Here is a 15,541-nt window from a genome sequence, read left to right as displayed (position 1 = left end):
TCATTACTTTTATTCATTACTTTGCTCAAACTCACAGGCTAAACATTCTCACAAAGTATTTGACATGTTTAAATCACTTCCCCAAAATTACTGACATTTAGAGTAGGGGTCTCTTGAGGGTCTCTGGTGGTCATGTGGTGAACATCCCATTCATCAAATTCTCCTTCCATGGTCAAGAGCTTTCTTCTTCTTGAATGCACTGCAGCTACCTCCTCAGTAGGCCCACTGTCTTTATTCTCAAGGCTAAGATATCCACTTGCACACATTAACCACTGGTGTGAGGGAAGGTACAACTAAGCACTGCCTGTTAAAGCTTAACAAATTCACAATTTGTTGCAGGTCAACACTTCCCCAACATCTCTCATTCCTTCTCTGGGAATCAAACACAAGCATTTTGTGATCACTGAGCCCAAGGCCGCCTCCAACCCTCCTGTCACCCACCAGCCCTTCTCTCTTCACAAACAGCAGGTCCAGCAGTGCCTTCCCTCACTGGCTCAGTCACCAGCTGTGTTAGAAGTTCTCTCTCACACTCTCCAGGAACATCCTGGACTGTTTGCTCTCCGCTGCACTCTGTTGCCAGCAGACATCCCCACCCTGTTCCATACCCCTTGCAGAACCCTGCACCTGCTATCCATGGGCACCTGGGAAGGGGAGGCAGTCACGGAAAAGATGCACCAGCTGCACTGGACAGAAACCAAAACCCTCTCGTGGCACAGCTGCTGGCCTGTATCTGGCACAGCTCTGGCTGCCCCACTCCTCATGGGCTTTTGGCTGGAAATGCAATTGCACTTTCTGCCTCATGTAGAAATACCAGGGCTGCACAAACAACAGCCAGCAGGCCATATCCCGAAGGCACTGCAGCATGGAGTTGAGAAGGAAAAAGACCCTTCCCCAATTCCTAACCATACCAAAACCACCATAATTGGGACTTTTCATCTTCTGAATGTAAAGTTGATTCACAGGGTGACAAGGGAATCTTCCAATGGTGTTGAAGTTTGGTAGAGTTTTTATTCTGAGTCCTACTCAGACTGTTGATTTGAAAATTTATTTTAAAGTATTTTTTAAAAGGCTGTGCAGTCATATGGTATTGTTCTAATACCAAAATGGCTCTATGAAATGTACTGGCATTTTAATTACATCCAAACTGATTAGTCTGTAAAAGCTTTCCTGCAGAACAGCCACTAAAGAAGAAATTAAAATCTGTGGACTGTTGACTTAGCAAATTTCTACTAAACTTATCAGGCAATGAGGCATTTTTAGGTGATCATAGAGCAAATTAATTCCTATGGATAACTTGATTTGGATAAACCTGTTGATTTCAAATTAAAACTGCCGGCACGTACTAAGTGGAAATCTCAATACTCACTTCTATGAGGTCTGAATTATCAGATAGTCATTGTTCGCCATATTAACAAAAATTATCCTTCTGGTTATTTTTTTTACTTATAGTCAGCTCTTCAACACTCTTTGTAACAGCAGAAAGAGAGTTTGTAGCAATGTGAACCATGGGTTGGTGGAGCATTGCAGAAGGCTCCTATGTCAGCACTAAATGTTCCCATTTACCATGGCATCACTTCTTGCCTTTAATTCCAAGCTACAGCTCAGTTCCTGCAGTATAGATTCACACTAGTCTGTATTTGCAGCTGGTTCTTACTTCCCTGTCCAGAAAAAAGTCAGGCTTGGATCTCAAATCAAAATAAAATGAGGAGAGACTCAGGATAGGTATAGCAAGAACGAAGAGATAGGTATAGCAAGACAGGTATACTCAGGATAGGTATAGCAAGAATGAAGAGGTTTTTTTGCAAATATGTTGAAAAGTTTTTTGTAGATACTGCAAAAATGGCAGATTAAAGACTTGCACTCTAACTTGCAAGCTGAGGTTTGCCTGTTTTTTCTGGACTGATTTCTTGAGGCCAGACACTGAACCTAATCAGTAAGAAAATCAAAACCACAGGAGTAGTTTGGAGAATATTGTAAATTATTCTGTCATGATGGTTTTTGCCTAAAAGGTCTGGCCATCATCTGATTGGAGTAATTAGAGAAGATAGAAGCCATCATACTGTGCCTGTGCACACAATTCCTTCCCAGGAGTAATCCATGAAGCAACGCTGACAAATCCACACCAGCAGCTGTTGCCACACAGTCATGAAGCAGAGAATATGTATTTCTGCTACACTTACACAGCTGAGGATGCCTCTGCTGAGCTAATTTTAGTGACTGCTCACCACAGATGAGACCTTGTGGTCAGTCTCCAACAAGTCAGAGCAGTTAATATTCTGTCTAAATGAAGTAAGTCTAGCAATACATAGACCATAGAGCCTGAGGAAAGCCAGCAGCTGTGGGAGATTTGTTTCTGTTATCTTTCTTTTTACTAATTTATTGCAGTCTATTATTTAAAGAATGGAAACTTTTGGCATACAATTGGCTGGAAGGTTGGTCACTCTTCCATTCATGACTCCTCTGAAAGCATCACCCCAGTGTTTTTATCAGTAACTCTTCCATCATCATGGCTCACACAGCATTTCCTGCAGCTCTTCCTGGAGTCAGGGAAAGGCACCAGGAGAAGGGGGAGAAAGCTGTGTGCAGAGACTATGTCAGCTAAAGAGACATTTTTTTCCTCTTATTTGACTGAATGGCTGCAGGAACCTAGCAAGGTTGCCTTTTGCAGGGCTGGGCAGAGTTTGGGGCCCAGGATCCCTCCTCTTCGTGGGACACCAGGGTAAGCAGCCCCTGTCCCAGGCAGGAGCAGAGGTTCTGTGACTTCTGCCCTGGGCAGAGGAACCTGCCACTTTCACGAGCTCCTGCCGCAGGTCCTCTGGGGCAGGTCCTGCTTTGCAGTGATGATGGGTGCAGCTAGGGGGTGGCTGCAATGGAGGGTGGCTTCCAGTGTGCTCTGTTGGTCTTCCACTAGGGCCAACAGAGCTTCTGGAAGGAGTCTCCTCTTGTGAGCTGCTGGAGCTGGAGCTGGCACTGGCCACAGAGCCATTGTTTTCATCCCTGACAGGACCAGAGCACAGCAGCCTCTGGGCCTCCTTGCTGCACGATGACTGTGAGGAGGCCATGGACCAGAGTTCAGTATGTATGACTCAGCTTCCTGATAAACTGTGCTAAGAAAACCCTGCATCCCTCCTCCCAGATCTAAGACACTCCAAGAAATCTGCTGGCACATTGAGAACTCAGAATTGTTTGCATTTTGAACAATTGTCTTATGAGTGCTTTTGATTGTTTTTGTCATTTTGTGTTGATTCAGTTGATCCTTCAGAGAAGCTGTCTAAATAATATAGAACACGGGGAATTGTGGAGACCCTGAGGGCGCATTCCCTGGTCTAGGGAGACACAAGAAGCTTCCCTCAAAAAGCTGTTCGACCCCATTGGCTCCTTCCCCTGTTCCTATGTCTGTTCCTGTGTTCCTGAGCCACACCTTCCCTATTCCCTGTTTGGCCCTCATCTTTGTACTACCCGGAGATCAGGGTCAGCCCCCAGGCCCCTGTGGAGACAAAGTGAGACCCTCTGTGTGTGGGTGCTGGGACCTGAACATCTCACTGCACGGCTGAATAAAACATACAGATGTTTTATGGACATTATGCAAAGGTCCTTTTTGCTTCTTTACCCTGGACTATGCTAGCAGCAATTCAGATTGCTACAGAGGAGAAGCTGCAGTACTGGCACCAAAATTTTGGCAACTTGATCATAGGCACAGAGGACGTGCAGGATGCTGCTCTATGAATTCTTTAACCAGCCATCTCTGGTCCTGGCATATTCCCTTCAGCTTCTGGTGCAGCCAGGGCCACCTTTGGTCCAGTAGATGACATTGTTATTTGAAAAATTCGGCCCACACCTTAGGCAGAAGGCCATCCACAGGCTCTGGTTCTGCAGCCCCCTGCTCAGCTGGGGACAGTGTTCCCTGTGGGGAAGATGGAGCAGCCATCACAGGGTCTTGGGGGCTGTTTTCAGCAAGGTTTTCAGGCTCTCTCCCTGCTGGACTCTAGCAATTGTCTGGGGGAGCTGATGGCAAATTTTATGTTCCCTGTTCATCCTACTCAGAAAACCTGACAGCTTCTATCATTCTTCTGCAGAGTGGGCATGCTGGATTTCTCTTTGCCCACTGCAGGATGCAGCCCAGGCAGAACTGGGTGGTGACAGGGCAGAGAAAAATTCAGATCCTTCTTAGTGACCTGGCAGATGGGGCAGCTCCATTCTGTCCCCATGGCCATGTCTGTCTGTCACAGCAGGAGGGAAGAGCTGAGGACCATGAGCTGTTCTTATTAGCAATCTTGCTTGGCGAGAGCCCAAGCTCGAGCCAGAGTGGTCCAGGCTCTGTCAGTGCCCAAATATAAGCAGAAAGGGATGTTGTATCACAATCCATTCCTTGGTGAAGGAGGTCCATAGTGTTACGAATATGAACGAGGCCAAACTTTCTCTGGAGAAAGAGGTTCTTGTTTATTAAAATAGCTGCAAGGAACGGAGTACTCAGGATAAGCCCAAGCACCCACACAGTGAGCCAAAACCAGAACAGTGTGCTAACCCCAAGTGCACTGGGTTCTCCCCAGCAAACAAGTTTCCGAAAAGAAGAACCCTGGCCCAACCAAACTCCCCCCATTTATAGCCCCCTTTGAGTCCAGAATGGTCCATTTTGGATCCGCATGGTGATTGGTCCATTTCCAGGCTTCTCATTGGTCTTTACCGCCGTTCATTCTGGACCAATCGTTTCTGCAGGGCTTCGAATGATTGGTCAGATCTTCCATCCAATCCCTCTTCGACCTCGCCTTGCCCCACCAGACCATCCTCCCACCAAACCCTGGACCCTTCTCCTAGCGCATTCTAATCAGCCCCCCCAGTCTTAACGTAATGCAATTAATATAACATAACTAATACAATATAATTGAACTATACCCTAACTTAACATAACTTAACTTTTACCTATAACACATAGCAGCCTCAAGAGGCACCTCAGACACTCAACAGTCAAGGCAGTAACATATGGACAGGACACAGATGGCAGTTCATGGCTGGGAGAGCATTCATAGACATATCCAAGGACAAATTTCCCAGGAACTCTCCACAGCTCTGGGATCTGCCCATCAGCTCTGTCAGAAGCTTCAGCAGAACAACCAAAGTCCTAAAAAGAAGCTTCCAGACACTTTTCCTACCTTCCTGCCTGAGTAGCTGGGTTGCTTGCTGCAAAACACTTTTTCTCCTCTTCCCCAATGCTCTGTGGACACTTGCAGCCAAAATAAAAAGCTTCTGGCTCTCTGTGTGATGTGATAATACAGTTTTTATATTTCCATGCTGGGAAGAAAGAAAGCTGTGCTGTGGGTCAGGAGAGGCCAGGACCCACTTGGCCTTCCTGCAGGCTGAGGTGGTCCCAGCAGACAGGGCTGCTGGGATCAGCTCTGCTCACAGCTTGCAAAGCATGGCCAGCCATGGACCCAGAGGGAAGGTTATCTCCTGCACACCCTGCGCAGCTGGTCTTGTAGCAGCTGCAATGGGCCAGGCAATCCATTTCTTTGTACAGTTCTTAGGCTGTGCAGTGTTTGATCTGCCAGGGTTGAGACAGAGGGGCTGATGTCATTTCCCATGCCTAGAAGGGCTGGAACACAGAAGAGACAAGGTCAGATCACGGATCTGCTGAGTCCCCAGGAGCCTTCCTGACATTCCCAGGAGGGCCTTCCCATCCAGCTCTTCCCATGGCCAGGAGAGAACAGGGGCTAATGGAATCAGCTGGAAGGTGCTGGCTACAAATATCCCATATGCCCCTTAAATCTTTCTCTGCTCTGCCTACACTGCACTTCTTCTGTGCAGGGAACAGACCTCTTACAAGATGGGGCAGGAATTGAAGCTTCCTGACTCTCTACTCCTCCCTGCTCAGCCCCAGCTGACACCCCACTCACCATCACAGATGATCTGGAACTCTTCCTGCCGTCGTTCCCTCATGCGCTGCCCAATGAGGCCTGGGAACACAGACCCTGTTATGGCCCCAGTGACTCAGCTTCCCCACACCAGTGCTGCCAGTACAGCCATACGCCCTCCTCCCCTGGCAGGGCTGAGCCCAGGACCTTCCAAGATTGTGAAACTCCGGGGTGACAGAGGGTGGCAGCGGCCTCAAGGGACTGTGGCCCTGAACCAGAGAGCCAGGGCTCTAAAGTCACTGGGCTAAATCCTGTTACCAGCACAGCAGCCAGGGCTGGGGCAAAGCTGTAGTGGGACAGGAGTGCCCCTGGGGCTGTGGCTCACCAAGGAACTTGATGGCAATCTCTCGCATGGACTCCTGTGAGCTCTGCAGGTATGCCAGGGACTGGCGCCAGTACTCGTCTGTTGTTTTTCTGTCCTCTGCCAGCTGGAGACAGTGCAAGGGCAGGAAGGGAAGGGTTGGTACAGACTTTGTGCCTTGACCAGCTTGCCCTTGTTCCCAGGACTGGGCTCTCCTACTCAGACAGCAGCTGGATGGTGCCAGAGTCTGAAGGGAGCAGAGGGCTGGGTACTCCATAGTGAACCTTGATGCCAGTCTGCTGCCAAAGAACAACTGGGCCAGGGCTCCATTGGCCCCCTGGATTGTGGGGGAAGGAGTCTGGAAAAGTTTGTGAGCTCACAGGCCAACAGTAAGAAGCAGCATGTGGGGTGCAGGCTGTTGGCAACAAGTGCAGGAGTGGGCAGGGGCACAGCTACCAGCCCCACAGGCCTTGGGTACTGTGGGCAGAGGGTTTGTTCAGGCTGTGTTTTGGGTTTTGGAACCATCCCTACCAGGCACTCACTACATCTCCATAGCTTGTCCTTCTCCAGATGTCTTTTGAACTTCCTCTTCTTCAGAAACTTGGTCGCTTGAAGCAGGGTTTCCAGAGAAGCCTAAATAGCAGCAGAGACCAGGAGATGGTACCACAGCCTGGGGCAAGGATCTATGTCCCTGGAGGCAAAGCCAGGAGGAGGATGGAGAGCTGCAGTCTGTGAGTCACTAGGGCAGAAGGCAGCTTGGAATCCTCACCTTTGCCACACGCTGGTTCTCATCATACAGGTGGTAGAAAAGTGGAAGCAGACTCTGCCGTACACACATCTTCAGGGAATTTTTTCCCTCTTTCTTTAGGTAGACTATCATCTCTCGAAAGAGGCAAATGGAGAGAAGTTGCACATGGCTGGTGTCCTTGTGGAAAGGAAGTGGGCAAGACCTCAGCACTGGCTATTCCAGGCCCACCTGCGCAGGGGCCTGAAAATCCACAGGGCACAAAGTTTCTTGGCAGCACACAGCAACCACGATAGAGGGTATAGTCTTACACTGTCGAAGAGTGGCCGGAGTGCCTCAGCCAGCTGCAGACCAATGGGGACAGGAATTGTCACTTTTTTGTCCTGGAGCATCTTGCTGAGCACAGAGAGGGTCAGCCCAACCAGCTCCCCATCCGCATCCTCCAGTAGTTCCACGAGGCTTTCAGGAAAGCTCTGCAACCTTCTGGCCTGTGTGGAACACAAGGCTGTATTGCAAAGCTATGGAAGGCTGCTCTAACTGTTCTGGTGGTGCAGCCTTGGGGCCCAGAAGGCACAGGTCTGCCCCAAAGGACTTGGGCAGCTGAACGGGGAGGCAAAATGTTGGGAGCAGGTGGCACAGCCCTCAGAGCCCAGCCACATTTTAGGTCCTGCATCACCCAGCATTCCCTACCCAGCCCCATGCTGCCAGCACATGTTCAGCCAGTTCTTCTCACCTTCCAGGGACTCTTGCAGAGCACAAGGAGGCCTCTGAGCACCAAGCGACGCATTTCTTTGCAATCACTCTGCAGATGACTTGACATGAGCTGCAGGATGGTATCAACCATTTCCTCTTTTTCAAAGCATTGCAGGAACTGAAAGACACAGGTTGCATCATACAGTGACGGGGTTCCCAGCTGGCAGGACCCCAGCACCACACAGGGCAGGAGCAGGGTCCCAGACCGCTCAGCCCAAAGGCAGCAGAGGCTGTGCAGAGCCCCTGGGCTCCATGCCCTGCAGAGACCTCTCATCCACTTTTCTGCGCCCTCCAGCCCTCGGCAGCCTCAGATCCTTTGACCTTGAGGAGCCATGATGGAAGAGTGAGGGGTGGCACCATGGTGGCAGGAAACAGAGGTGGAAGTGTCACCCCTGCAACAAGGGGCCAAGGGCACAGAGCAGAGTCTGTGCTCTGCCTCAGCTCCACTGATTGGGCTCCCCCCACAGCTGTGGCTACAGGAGATAGAGTGTCAGGAGGCAGCTCAGTGAGGCAGAGCTCGCCATCAGGATCACCTCGACAAGGAATGCCATGGCAGGGACCCGCCAGCATGACTCCTCCCTGCTGAGCAGCATGACCAGGTGGCGTGCGATCATTTCCCGGAAGGACCTGGAGACACGGCGCATCTCTCTGGCACAAGGAAGAAGGCAACATCAACCCTGAGCAAGGTGAGCAAGCTTCTCCCAACACTGACTCACACAGGCCTGGTCTTTCCATGCCACCATTCACCAAGAGAAAGGCAGTGCACAACATCAGAAAGCTGCTTTTGGGTAAGACACTGTAAAAAGCCTCCAGGGAACCACGCCCCCAGGCTCTGTCACTGCCCTTCAGTGCAACCTGCCCTGCCCTAGCAGGCTGCCCTCAATGGGGCTGCATGCACATTTCGCCCTGCTCTGTGCCATCACCCCAGGGGCCGCAGGAGGCAATGTTGATGCTTTGAGAGGTGGCTGCTCCTGCGCATCTGCTTCTCCCAGCCTTTTTGCCTGCTGGGCCATCCCTTGGTGACAGTGTGGGCTGCCCCATCTGCAGGGGAGAAATGATGGGGGCAGCGAGGAGAAGGAGGCTCTCACCTGGCCAACAGACCCACTGCATATTGGTGGGTGTCACTGTTGAGGAGTGTGTCCCAGCCTCTCTTACGTTCAACTGCCAACACCACATCCTCGAGCCACAGACGGCAGAGCAGTGCTTTCACTGTCAGCACCACAAACCTGTGTGCAGAGCAAAGCTCAGGTCACACAGACAGCCCTGGCCCAAGGTCCAGGGGCATGGGAGAGACAGAAAGACTGGGAAGGAACACCTTTTGGGGTTGGTGGGAAAGTGCTCTCTCTTCTGCCATCTCCGCCAGAGTATATTGATGCATTCTGGCATCTGCTCTGTGCTGCAGAAAACTTGGACCAGCAGAGCCACAAAGAGGGAGGGGGCCACTATCGATGCCTCTGGGGACAAGGGCAGATGGATGATCTCCCACAGTGCCTTGGTTGCCTGCAAAAACAAAACACCCAGAGACCATGCTTAGACATTGCTCTGAGCCATGGAGGCACCAGCCTGGCTGCCCCTGAACCTGCCCCTAGCCCAGGCTTGCAGTGAATCTGAGGGAAGGAGATGCAGAGGTGAGGGAGTATGGAGAGCTGACTGAACAGTGACCCTGGGGGCAAGAAAAGACCTGGGGAGAAACTCACAGCCAGGGCAAAGACTTTCTTTCTGTCCCCATCCGAGGTGCATGTGCTGTGCTCCGGCCAGTCCTCCAGAATGCAGGGCAACTCCGACAGCACCATCTTTGCAGTCCTGCTCGAGGAAACGAGCACTTTCCACATGGTCAGAGCAGCTCTGCAGGCCCAGAGCTTTCGGTCAGTGGGGTCTCAGACCCAATCCTGTGGCCTAGGCAGCCATAGGCTGGCCCCCAGCCCTGCCTCTGCCCTCAGCCTCAGTGATCCTGTCCCTGCCAGTGGGCAGGTGGCCAAGAGACAGTCTTGAGGGTCAGGGAGGGAGCATGGGAACAGGCTCTATGACTGACACGCCAATGCTGGGAAATGAAGCAGTTGGAGGGTCCTGGAACTCTCCATCACTCTAACAGCTTACATGCAGATGGGGTCTGCAGACTGATGGGCTCTAAAGGCAGATGTGCCCCATACCTTTCACATGATGGGGCAGAGCACAGGAGGGTCACAACCACATCACTAGGGTGTGCATGGGTCAGCTCTAAAAGGGACTTGTCCAGTCTGTGCTCAGAAGACACATCCTTGTTGGACACAAGCCACTGGTGGATGAACTTCACAATGGTTGGCACCTGGAGGAGACATGGAAGAGGAGCTGGATTGCTACCAGACTGAGCCAAATGCACAGCTTCTGCAGAGAATTGCTTTGCTCCCCACCACACTGTGCTGGCCTAAGGAGCTTTTTGGTGCCCATCTGACCTGGCTTGTGGGACCACACAATCCCCAGAGGCTCGAGCTCTGGCCACAGCTACCTACATGCTTCAGATTGGAGGTTTCCGTCTGTGCAAGCAAATCCAGCACAGCAGCACAAGCCTCAGCATTGTAGGGGTCACAGCGTACCATGCCCTCAAGGGCTGCAATGGTGGTCTCTTCCCGTTCATCGTTCCTGACGTATTTCCAAAAATTCTGCAGGAGGAAGGACCAAGAAGAGAGAGTTGTCCACAGCGGTGCTGCTCAGCTGTACAGCAAGAGCACCAGGCAGGGACAGCTGTGGGTACCTGAGCTCTACGTCTGAAACGCCTCTGGGTGTGCTTCTGGTCTTCTGTCAGGTCCTCAACTGGCTCTGGCAAAGAGCAGGCACAGCAAGAGCTGAGGAGCTGAGGGAAAGGCTGGAGAACACAGCTGAGCCTCCCTGGATCCACACTCCCAAGGCAGGCCCAGCACAGGGAGGCTCAGTGAATGGAGCACGACTGCCATGGGGCATCAGCCCCACGCCCTCCTCCCCCTTCATCATCCCTGGGGATGTCCAAGGGGATGGGATGGGGTCAGGCCGGCTGCAGTCACTGGCCCTGCGACCCAGCTCTGCCACTCACCGGTCCGCAGCGGCTGGAACTTCTCCAGCTTTTCAGGAGGCCATTTTGGGGCAGCCCCAGGGCCTTCCTCCTCCTCCTGCTTCATCCAGGCCTGCCCAGGAACACTGGAGGGTTTCCCTCTGCCATGCTGCTGCCTGGCCTCGAGGGATCTGGACATAGGGGCAGGAGAAATCTACAGAAAACAAAAGGTCAGCAAGGAGGAAGGTGGCTGCTCGGGGGATCCTCACAGAGTCCTGTGCTGTTTCATCGTGTCCTTGTCCTGTCACATCCTTCAGGCACTGTGGGTGTTGCTGCCAGCACCCATTGCATAGTGGGTAGTTAAAGGCCCTGTGACACACTGCCACATGGCATCCCATCAGCAGCCTCTATGTCACAGCATGTCACAAAGGGCCCTGAAACCACAAGGGCCCTGGTGCCACTCCCCCGTCCCTTCAGTAGCCTCCCAGTAGTCCAGTTTTCAGGGCCACACAACATTTTGGTATCTTTAGTAATGGTGGAGATGTTTTATACATTCCCTGAAGAGGTATCAAATGAGTAATAGTATTTCTAAAGCAGTTAGTGGTGATTTGAGTCCTAAGGTAAATGTTATTTCCTCGAAAACAGATTTATATGCAAGATGTTTTTATGTTTAGATTATGGAGACAATAATATCAGAACCATGCTGTCTGTGTGAACCATGCAGTTTCCAGACAAAGTGGAAGAAGGTGTGTTTGGAAATCAAAAACTCCACAAGGCAGGAAGGAACACCCTGAGTTTACTGTGCTTGTGATGAGACTTCCCCAGGTGGACACACACCTGTGCTGGGCTCCCAGTGAAAACCAGCTTTGTTCCACACAATGGAGTACAAATCCAAACCTTTCCAAAGAGACAGATGTTGTGGTGTGTTTGATGCTTGTTCAGTTTTCCCCCCACAGTTCTCTCAGAAGGTCCTGCCCTGTTACCAGTTTGTGTCAATCCCCAAACCCCTCCCCAGTTGTCTTGGTTATCTTTCTTGTTCCCCACCCCTGGCAGCCTGCCTGTCACTCGACACCCCTGCCTCTTTTTCTAGAGAGTTCGGGCCAGGGTGTCGAGTGATTGGGTTAGGGGCCAGGGTCCCTCCCGCAACTGTGTTTGATGGGTTCTCCGATCATGCCAATCCTTAATGTATCCCTCTCTGATTTGCTATCTTTCACCCCTCCCACCCTCTGTAAAACCCGAGGCTTTCCCTGCCTCGGGGCCCTCAGCTTCTTCTCCCTGAAACTCCGCGTTTCCCTACCAATAAAACCACCCCCCCCCCCCCCCGAAGAAATTGAGGGTCGCCTCTTCATTTCATCCTGCGACTTTGGAGCTCTCTACTGCGGCCACACGTCCGCAAGGCTTGACATCGCCTTGGGCACAAGGCCCTGACTTCGGGTTGGGGAAGTGCCTGACTGGCTGGAGTTTGGCTGGACACTTATCTAGCCTGGGCGTTTTACTTTCCACCGGCCACCGCTCCAGACAGAGATCTTACTGTAACAGGGAAAGTAACTGAATGAACACCATAGACATGCTACGAGTCAGAAAACAAAAAGCAGCACACTCCAGTCTAAACAGGTGTTTGTAATAACTGTTATTAGTTCAAAGTATTGATACTAATAAATAAAACAGATGTAAAGGAATTAAACTATCCAGAATGACAGGGATTTCAGGTTTGAACTTCGAAAACTGTTGTGTTGATTTCAGACCAGAGGAAGAGAACAACTCCATCATCCATCATTTTTTCCCCACCTCATTCCAATAGTGTTATAAAATTTTTGTCTTTTTCCTTCATCTTCCATGGTCAGACAAAGATTTACTAAAAAAACATCAATTTACCCAAGCAAGCACATTCCCTTTTCCACTACTTAAGTGAGGATGGTTATTGCTCTCCACTGGGTTCAGAATTAGAATCAGATTGGCCATGTGGCAGAAAGCTGGGCCTATGTGAGACCTCTTCTCTTCATATGGTAATATGGCTCATGCTCCTCCTTTCTCAAAATATTTTCACCTCTTTCTCCTTGTAATGGTATATCCAATTGTTTGTCCAGCACAAATACAATTAAGATCTAAATCTCAAAATGAAAAAATCAGCCTTGCATTCTAGTTTACCTAAAACAGACACATTTGGTTGCAATTTCCATCATTTGTCTGAAAAAAATCACATTCTGTCATCAAAATAATTTTGTGCAATAAATTTGCCTAATTCTAAAACAACATCGTTGCTCTAACCTTAACAGTGGTAATTTTGCATTTTGGCTTTACAGAAGCACATAGTCCTCAGCTGGTGCCAGGAAGTACTGAGTGTGCCTCAGACCTCTGAATGTGTGGAGTCAGATTGCTGGAGTGCACTGTTTTAACATCCCCAAAATCCATACCTGTTCCCATAAACAGCAGGAGTTCAGAGGAAATGGCTTATGCTCCTTTTCACCTGTTTATCTCCACACACCAAAATACCCCGAGAATTATGACTATTCATCAGCAGACAAGGAGCTACTATTTGGCTGATTCAGCACTGACTGTAAAAGCATATCTAGAAGTGATGTTTCCAGGAAAGTAAGGTACCAATTATTTTGCTAAAGAGTAAGGGTAAAATTCTTGCCTCACTAAAATGTCCTCCTTTCTTATTTATTCAGGTGAGAAGTTAATCTTGCTACCTAGAATGTATGTTTTTCTTTTATGTTCAAAAAGAGGTCTAAACTGTCTTGTGTCAAAGGAGAAACATTATGGAAACAAGATCCTCCACCTACTTTTGATTTGGTTTGGTGGCAGGGCAATTGGTGTTTTTTTTCCTGTTTGATTGTTTGTTAGTTTAGATTAGTTTAGTTTGGGGCTGGGGATTTTTGTGGAGTTTTTTTATTTGGTTGGTTTGGTGTGGTTGTTCTACTTCTAGAGTCCCATACTGTTGTTATCAGATTTCTAAAGTCCATACCTCCTCAGTGTGTTCTCATGGCTGCAGATCTTCACAGCACAGACTCCTTCTTCTGCATGCTGTTCTCTCTCAGGTCAGGGCTCCTCCAAGGCTTCCCCCTGACTGGCTAACCCACCCCCTTTTATCCCAGTTATCTTCACTGGTCACAGCTGCAGCCCATCAAGGACAACTGGGACCTCCCAGGGCAAAGCCTCTATACAGATATTCAAGTACAATACGTGCATTTTGCTAGGACTCAAAGGCCACGTCTACCATAGTTTGGTTTGTTTTCATATGGTTTTAGCCTGAGACATACAGTATACACAAATGTAAAATCCCTAGCAGGTGTACACCTATAGAGCAGTTGGATGCATAAGGAGGCAGACTTTCATTCCAAGCTTTAACAGAGTAAACCCTGCTTTGTTTCTTCATTTATTCACTTGAGCCTTTTGCAAATATTTGTATTTTCTAAATACTAACAACATAAATACTGACAACATATGCTTTATTTTTTTTGTTCTATTTTACTTCGGTTTAGGTCTAGAATGTCTTCAAGTTCCTCTGATAAGGAGACATTCTTTACTGAAGGACAGCAAATATGAGATGATGTTTTGAGTCTATGATATGTCCAGGTCCCAGTACTTCCCTTGTCATGAGCTGTAAGAGGCAGATGGCCAAGCTGATATTCCTGGACAAGAAGAGGGAGATGTATCTTCCACTGCTTGGCAAGAAGTTTTTGCAGCAAGCAGAATTATGCAGGAGGGCACCTGAACCCCAGGAGACCTGCAGAATTTGTCTGCCTCTCTCATTTTGTGTGTCACTGATAAACACACAGGCTCACAGCCACACATCTGGGTGAGGAATAGTCCATACTACTTAAAGTCCAAGAGCAGTATTCCAAAATCACTTCTGAGCTACCTTAGGCAGTTGTTGTGGTGTGTTTTATGCTTGTTCAGTTTTCCCCCCACAGTTCTCTCAGAAGGTCCTGCCCTGTTACCAGTTTGTGTCAATCCCCAAACCCCTCCCCAGTTGTCTTGGTTATCTTTCTTGTTCCCCACCCCTGGCAGCCTGCCTGTCACTCGACACCCCTGCCTCTTTTTCTAGAGAGTTCGGGCCAGGGTGTCGAGTGATTGGGTTAGGGGCCAGGGTCCCTCCTGCAACTGTGTTTGATGGGTTCTCTGATCATGCCAATCCTTAATGTATCCCTCTCTGATTTGCTATCTTTCACCCCTCCCACCCTCTGTAAAACCCGAGGCTTTCCTTGCCTCGGGGCCCTCAGCTACTTCTACCTGAACCTCCACGTTTCCCTACCAATAAAACCACCCCCCCCCCGAAGAAACTGAGGGTCGCCTCTTCATTTCATCCTGCGACTTTGGAGCTCTCTACTGCGGCCACACGTCCGCAAGGCTTGACATCGCCTTGGGCACAAGGCCCTGACTTCGGGTTGGGGAAGTGCCTGACTGGCTGGAGGTTGGCTGGACACTTATCTAGCCTAGGCGTTTCACTTTTCACCGGCCACTGCTCCAGTTTTGGCGCCCGGCGTGGGGCCCCCCCTTTTTCGGACTCGTGGACCCCACGGACGGGATTTCGAGAATCCCAGCGGTCGCGGAACTACCCTGTGGTCGAGCAGACCTTGTTCGTGAGGTGGCGCTCCCCGGGGACCTTGGACGGCAGCTCCTTGCACCCTGGAGTCGTCCTGTCGCAGGAAACCCCTCGTTCCAGCTTTTCGTTTGTCGCCTCCGGATTTTGTGAGTATTCTGCTACTCTCCCTGTCGCCTTCCCCTCTATTGGTGTTTCGTCACCACCCTTCTTTTTCTCTAGACAGGGGCTGGGGGTGGGCACCCTTATTTCTTTCTTTCTTTCGAGTTTACTGGAACGGGGG

The sequence above is a fragment of the Agelaius phoeniceus genome, chromosome Z (genome assembly GCF_051311805.1).
Source record: "Agelaius phoeniceus isolate bAgePho1 chromosome Z, bAgePho1.hap1, whole genome shotgun sequence".
NCBI lineage: Eukaryota > Metazoa > Chordata > Aves > Passeriformes > Icteridae > Agelaius > Agelaius phoeniceus.
This window is presented reverse-complemented; position numbering follows the sequence as displayed.